The sequence below is a fragment of the Xiphias gladius genome, chromosome 18 (genome assembly GCF_016859285.1).
Source record: "Xiphias gladius isolate SHS-SW01 ecotype Sanya breed wild chromosome 18, ASM1685928v1, whole genome shotgun sequence".
NCBI lineage: Eukaryota > Metazoa > Chordata > Actinopteri > Istiophoriformes > Xiphiidae > Xiphias > Xiphias gladius.
This window is the reverse complement of record NC_053417.1, coordinates 26,559,607-26,565,705: the sequence shown is the minus strand read 5'-3', so window position 1 is coordinate 26,565,705 and position 6,099 is coordinate 26,559,607. Positions and strand designations below refer to the sequence as shown.

The following is a 6,099-nucleotide window of genomic DNA, read 5'->3' as shown; positions in this document are numbered from 1 at the left end:
TTACTATGAATTTTGTGTTATAAATATGCCAGACACGGACACATCCCACATCAGTTGGACGAGTTCAAATGGAAAAGGGACAGAGGAGGAATGCGATATGCAGTTCGGAGCCCGCTCTTAATGGGAAGCAGGCTTCACCAGAGGGAACGGGTTTATGTTGCCATCTCCCCTGTGGTCTCACTGCTCTGAGCGTGCTGGAGTGCAGTTAGGTGTCTGCGTGTCTGCGTGTGTGTGTGTGTGTGTGTGTGTGTGTGTGTGTGTGTGTACCAGTAAAGCAGGACAACTCCTGGAGGAGTTATCAATGAGGCCATTCATTCTCCAGTCACAAACGCTCCCTTTACCAAAGTGTGTAGAGGGCCTGGAGTTACCTGACATCCCTCGAATAACGAAATAAAAGTTTCAGCAGCTGAATTGTTACTAAATTTTACAATAGAAATGTGGCCAAGTTTGGACTGTGCTTGGTTTAAACCTCTCTTTGGGATAACGGACTGACCCAACTATTAGAGGGGTTGAACTCCGAGGGGATATTCTGTCACAACAATGATTAAGAGAAGCTTTGTGTCTGTCCGGCCTGCCGGATTTCCCAAATTTTCCAAATGGTGCTCAAGAAAGACAGGACACTAAAGCCACTCATTAAAAACTTGTGACATAAATGGAAGGGAAGGAAAGAAGGTGATTTTCATTTCTTCCATGAATGAGCGAGTGTTATTTTACAGAGTCATCGTGACTCTGTAAAATAACAGTCATGATGACTTTGAGGTACCAAACCCAACAGACTGCTTCTGATGAGTTTAATACCTCAAAATGACGATTTAAGTCCTATTCCCAAGCATTATAAATTTTGTTCTCTATGGCTAAAAGTCTGTGTAATACTTGCCAGCTTAGCACTATAGGCCACTTAAACCTCACAGGCATGAACTAATGTTGACGTCGCCCCGTACAGTATATCCTTCTCTCCCACAGTTCTGTAATTCTCCTGACTGCTCTCTAAATGTATGCACACATACTCTCAAATCCTTGTTTGCCCAAACATGTGCAGTTGTGCGTGGCATGTGCATGCACACACACACACACACACACACACACACACACACACACACAAAAAACAGATTTGATATGTCGGTTTTGCTTGTGGCCATGGGAGGAGCTTGTGCAAGTGTGCCTGCACATACCACCGATCAGCCATATGTATATATAAAAACAGAAATACTCTATAGAGTATAGAAAATAGAGAAAAATCCCAATCTGAATTTCCTGACAATAATAATTACAATAGTAGAACACACAGAACCGGGGCATTTTTTTGCATTTTTGGTTAAAAAATGACTGAAACGATTATCTGACTGAAAATTGTTGGTTAATTTTAATCTGTAAAACGGTGAAATGTAGCTGGTTGGCTTCGGGATTCAGATGCCTGGAGATGAATGGATGAGGCCTGGAGGAGAAAAAACATATTCAGACGTACGCTTGCCATACATCTGGTTCTACTCGCTGCATTCCCCCTTAATCAATACCATGCTTCTTTTCACACGCACATACAGTCAAAAAGAACAGCAACACGCACAACTGACATGTCCCTTTCTTTAAACCTCAGGCTCAACCCACATCTCTAATTTATTAGCCATATTTTCTGCCACATCTCTTACAACTTACTCAGAAATATGCAAAGCACCTCTTTACACATTCACCGATGCACCCTGAATGTTAAACAAACGTGCAAGTGATACAAATCTTAAATTATAAATTCGAGATTCTCTGCTCGTGAATTCCACATAGCATTCACTCTACTAACTGCATTTGCTCTATGGATACCTGCCAAATACTTGTAGCCAAGGAAAGAACAAGTCAGCATTGTTGATGGTGCTCTTTTGAAGGGTGCAGCATTTTAACTTTCCCTCGCATACCCTATCAGGGACAAGTCATAACAATAAAGATTAGGTATAACATTATATATTGCACAACCAGGCGCTTATGACTACATTTTTCTGTCTGTCTACGACCTTGATCGGCAGAACTTGTCCTGAATATTTAAGTGCAAGGAAACGACAACTGGAGAGTTTTGGAGCGGCACCGGTAACCCGACAAAGCCGTGTCCTGAGGCCAGAAGTGTGTCGTTAAGGTTTTGCAGTAAGCAAAATGAAGCAAGTAAATGGGACCCTTTTATAACGATATTTGAATACATGAGACACTTACACAATGTTTCATCTGCTCTGTCATTTTACAAATGATGTTTTACTGACACCCAGAGGGGAATATTCAAGTGTCGGTCCTCCAGAGATGTCAGGGTTCAGAGGACAACAACCCTGAAGCTGGCACATTCGTGCACTCGCCCAAGGAAACTTCTACATGACAACAGGTCCCGTACTTGTCTTTCTACAGGTCACCCTGCAGCTGCAAGTGGAAAATGACATAGCTTTCACTCACTTTCAGTGCCACACTTAGAGAATATCCCCTGGTTACACACTTATTAATAGACAACAATCAGCTCTGGTTGTTTTAGGACAACGGGGACCGCATGGGAGGCAGCACGTGTAGCTGTCGTGTGATCTTTCCAATGAGCCCTGGCCCTCAAAGAGCCAGCTATTGAAACTCATTCAACTCCGTAGATAATGGATGACACATTAGGCCGCAGTCAAACGCACTGCTGCACCGACTGGAAAACACAGCTATGGCTCAAGATCACCTACTCTCCTCTCTTTGTCCACCCCAACGCGTGACCTGGAGCCATGGGTGGACTACTGAGTGGGCATACCGGGGCACAGGGCCAGGGGCCCAAACAGTCAAGTCAGTTGGCCCCTGGGCCAGAGGATCTGTATATTATGAAATTTTATTTTTTCTTGTTGGAAAGCCAATCAAATAAAACAAAAACAAAAAACCACAGTGACAAAAAATGAATACAAAGGAGACATAAAATAACTATAAAGAAATGCAAAAATTACTACAAAAACATGCAAAAAGACCACAGTGATGCTAAACAACTACAAAGAGACACAAAAATGTATGTAAAAAGATGTAAAAAAAAACTACAAAGAAATGCAGACTGACTTCAAAGAGACACGAAATGACCAGAAAAGGACACTGAATGACCACCGAGAGATGCAATACAACCCCAAAGATGCCAAACGACCACAGTGATGCTAAACAGCTACAAGGAGACACAGAGTGACAATAAAGAGAATCAAAACAACCACAACAGGACACAAAACAACTGCAGAAGCTCACAATATTACTACAAGGAGACACAAAGTGAACACAATGACATGCAAAACGACCAGAGAGATGCAAAAATAACATCACTGAGTCCTGGTGCGGCTGCAAAACGACTGCATATGTCGTTTTGTGTCTCTTTCAGTCTTGGTGTCTTTCTCCTGTGTATTGGGGGGGGGGGGGGTCCTTTTACATGCCTGTGCCCAGGTACCCGTTGTCTCGTAATCCGTCCCTTCTCGGAGTGACGGGGCCGTCGAGCAGCACCAGGCTAGTCAGATGCGGACGGGGCAGCCTCATTGACTTCACATATGAATGTAAAAAAAAAAAAAAAAACAGCGCTAGCATCACGCCTCAGTGAACTGAGTCACGTTGGTTAAAAAAACAAAACAAAAACAAAACAAAACAACCCCGTTAAACCGGTTACTTTAATCATGTGCGCCCTGTGATAATGAAAGGCAAATATTAACGACAGCGGAAGCAGAGAGGATAAGCTGGGGTACACGTAAAGCTAATAATGGAGGCGCGGAGCGAGCTAATGTACAACTTAACTGATCATTCAGCACAAAGTTGAGATGTGAACAGGGGGGATAAAAATAAAAATAAAGAAGACCCGTTTTATTCAGCCGCAGCCTCTTTGTCTCGACACGCCACGCCGGGACGGTCACCCCCCCCATTCACGCCTTCACTCACCGCGGTTTCTCGGCGGGTCGGCTGGGTCCGGCGGAGGCTCGGCTCGGCGGGGTGAGTGTCTCCCGGGGTGCCCTTGGTCGCGATTATGGCTCCACGTTGAGGAGCAGGAGGAGCAGCAGCAGCAGCAGCAGCAACGGCGGCGGCGGCGGCTCGCAGTACCGCACGCACAGAGACACTCCGGGATGTGGTGATGGCTGTGCAAGCCGCGCATGCGTACGACGTCGCCTTCGGCTCGGCGCGGCAGTGGAGGAATCCGAGAAATCGCGCGCGTGCGTGCGGAGGGGAGAGGCGCGCGCCGCGTAGGTCTGACACTTCGTCAGGTAAGAGTTAATGGTAATGGAAGAAAAAACACCACATTTATTCCCTCGGGTGAGGATTTTTTTATCATTATTATGACTTAGTATCGTATAAATGAGACAGAAACGATGTCTCTTTATGAGATAGAAAATGAGAAGGTTTCTCCTAATCGTGAGGAAGTCAGTTAAGTGTCTCACAATCACTGTCTCTTTATGTACCATTTAAAAAAAATGACTTTAATTATTACTTAATTACAACATAATTGTGAGAAAGTTGGTGGCCCAGAGTTAGGACACGATTCTTGAGATACTAAGTCACAGGTACAGAGATACTATCTCGTTATTATGAGGTATTAAAGTCAGAGGTATGTCTCATTATTTTAACTCAGTATATCATTATTATGAGAAAACGATTGTGGGGTTTGCTATCTCCTGACTATTAAGAGCATCTCATCATTATGTGATCGTCTCATAATGATGAGGTACTACGTCATTATGTCTCTCAGAACCGTGACTTAGAATCTCATTGTTTTTTCAGAGACTTCTGAGATGAATCGCGAGATGGATTTTTTAACTATACCCGAGAGCTACTGTCACGAATCGGAGAATCACCGCCAGACACAGGAAAAAAAAAAGGGCTTTGCCTTTTCATAAAACCGGTGCGTCAGGTTGTCTGGTAACTGCCCTACGTTTTTGTTCTTCTGCCGGGGAAGTGTCGATTCAGCTCTTTGGTCATCGTTTGAGGCCTTAAACACGTGTCTTCGCATCAGACTAAACGTGAAGACGGATCCGAGTAAGTAAGCTAAAAAATAAATAAATAAATAAAAGTATTAATTAAAGAATTCAAAATCAGCACGCGCCGCCCTGAAGTCAAGTCATTCCTAAGTCTCGCCCCCCCGAGAGACGAGAGAAGCATGTGAAGGTTCTGGGTAACGAGGATGAACATCAACACCGGGCTGTTTCAATAAAATGCAGTCCAGTAAAATGACTCCACACACACACACACACACACACACACTCGCAGCCTCAAAACTACAGTTGGCACACAACACTCCTCCGGCACACACTCATTGTTGGGAAACATCTTAAACTTCGAAAGGCAGTATTTTTTTTGTTTTTTTTGTTGTTGGGGTACTTATTTAATTGCATCATATCGTACAAATGATAAGTTCATTGTGTCCACACCCTTCTGCATTCAAGGTCAACACTGTAAAAAATGTTGTGTTGAAATCCTGATCTCTCTCTCCCTCTGTCTCTCTCCCTCTCTCTCTCTCTCTCTCTCTCTCTCTCTCTATCCGTGCAAGCAAGACGATCATTGCAAGAACTGAGACGATGAGAACAGCAACACGTGACAGAGACAGTACATAACGATCAACTTAAACGAGTCTGGGAAACATTATTTGCAACCGCATCACAGCTGCGGGAAGAAAAGTGAGCGACGCACCCCTTTACATCCTGCTCTCTGGCCCCTTTTCCCCCATTTATGACCAGCAGTACTGTACATCAAAAAGTACATTAAAGCCGGTAATCGGTTTTAATGTTTAATGTTGTAGATGTAGACAGAAGAAAGAACAGACATTTACAGTTACCTTCCCTCCCCAGTAGCAGGAAAACAACTGTTAATCTTTGCTTCTTCTTTTTCAGAGGCGAGGTCAGAAGGGTCCATATTAGAACATGTAAAGTTCTTTATCCGGCATTCGCTCATGACACTGATTAAACTATTTAACTATTAACGGTGTTCAATTCATTACTGCCATGAACCAGGGCTTTCAACTTGAGTCTGCGCATTTTCACTTGTTTCCCTAATGTACCCCTCTTCTTTGAATCTGTGCCCCAGTTTGTGAGCCCCCCCCCTTCAACCCCCAACCCCCAACCCCATTCTAAAGTTTCTAAACCTCCGCTCATT

At 43.9% G+C, this 6,099-nt stretch overlaps 1 protein-coding gene and 1 long non-coding RNA gene across 2 annotated transcripts in view; one reads left to right on the top strand and one right to left on the bottom strand.

The window, feature by feature from the left end:
* The window catches only part of LOC120803540 (monocarboxylate transporter 1-like), a 32,272-nt gene extending 28,167 nt beyond the window's left edge, over positions 1-4,105 (bottom strand). Inside the window, exon 1 of the mRNA XM_040152069.1 lies at positions 3,898-4,105. The gene's annotated coding sequence lies outside the window, so the exon portion shown is untranslated. The remainder of the gene's footprint in view (positions 1-3,897) is intronic.
* A 572-nt stretch (positions 4,106-4,677) lies between these two features.
* LOC120804385 lies at positions 4,678-5,897 on the top strand. Its single transcript, XR_005709442.1, has 3 exons — positions 4,678-4,986; positions 5,502-5,624; positions 5,838-5,897. It is a non-coding gene; the product is annotated as an uncharacterized LOC120804385 (long non-coding RNA).
* Positions 5,898-6,099: the final 202 nt, after the last annotated feature.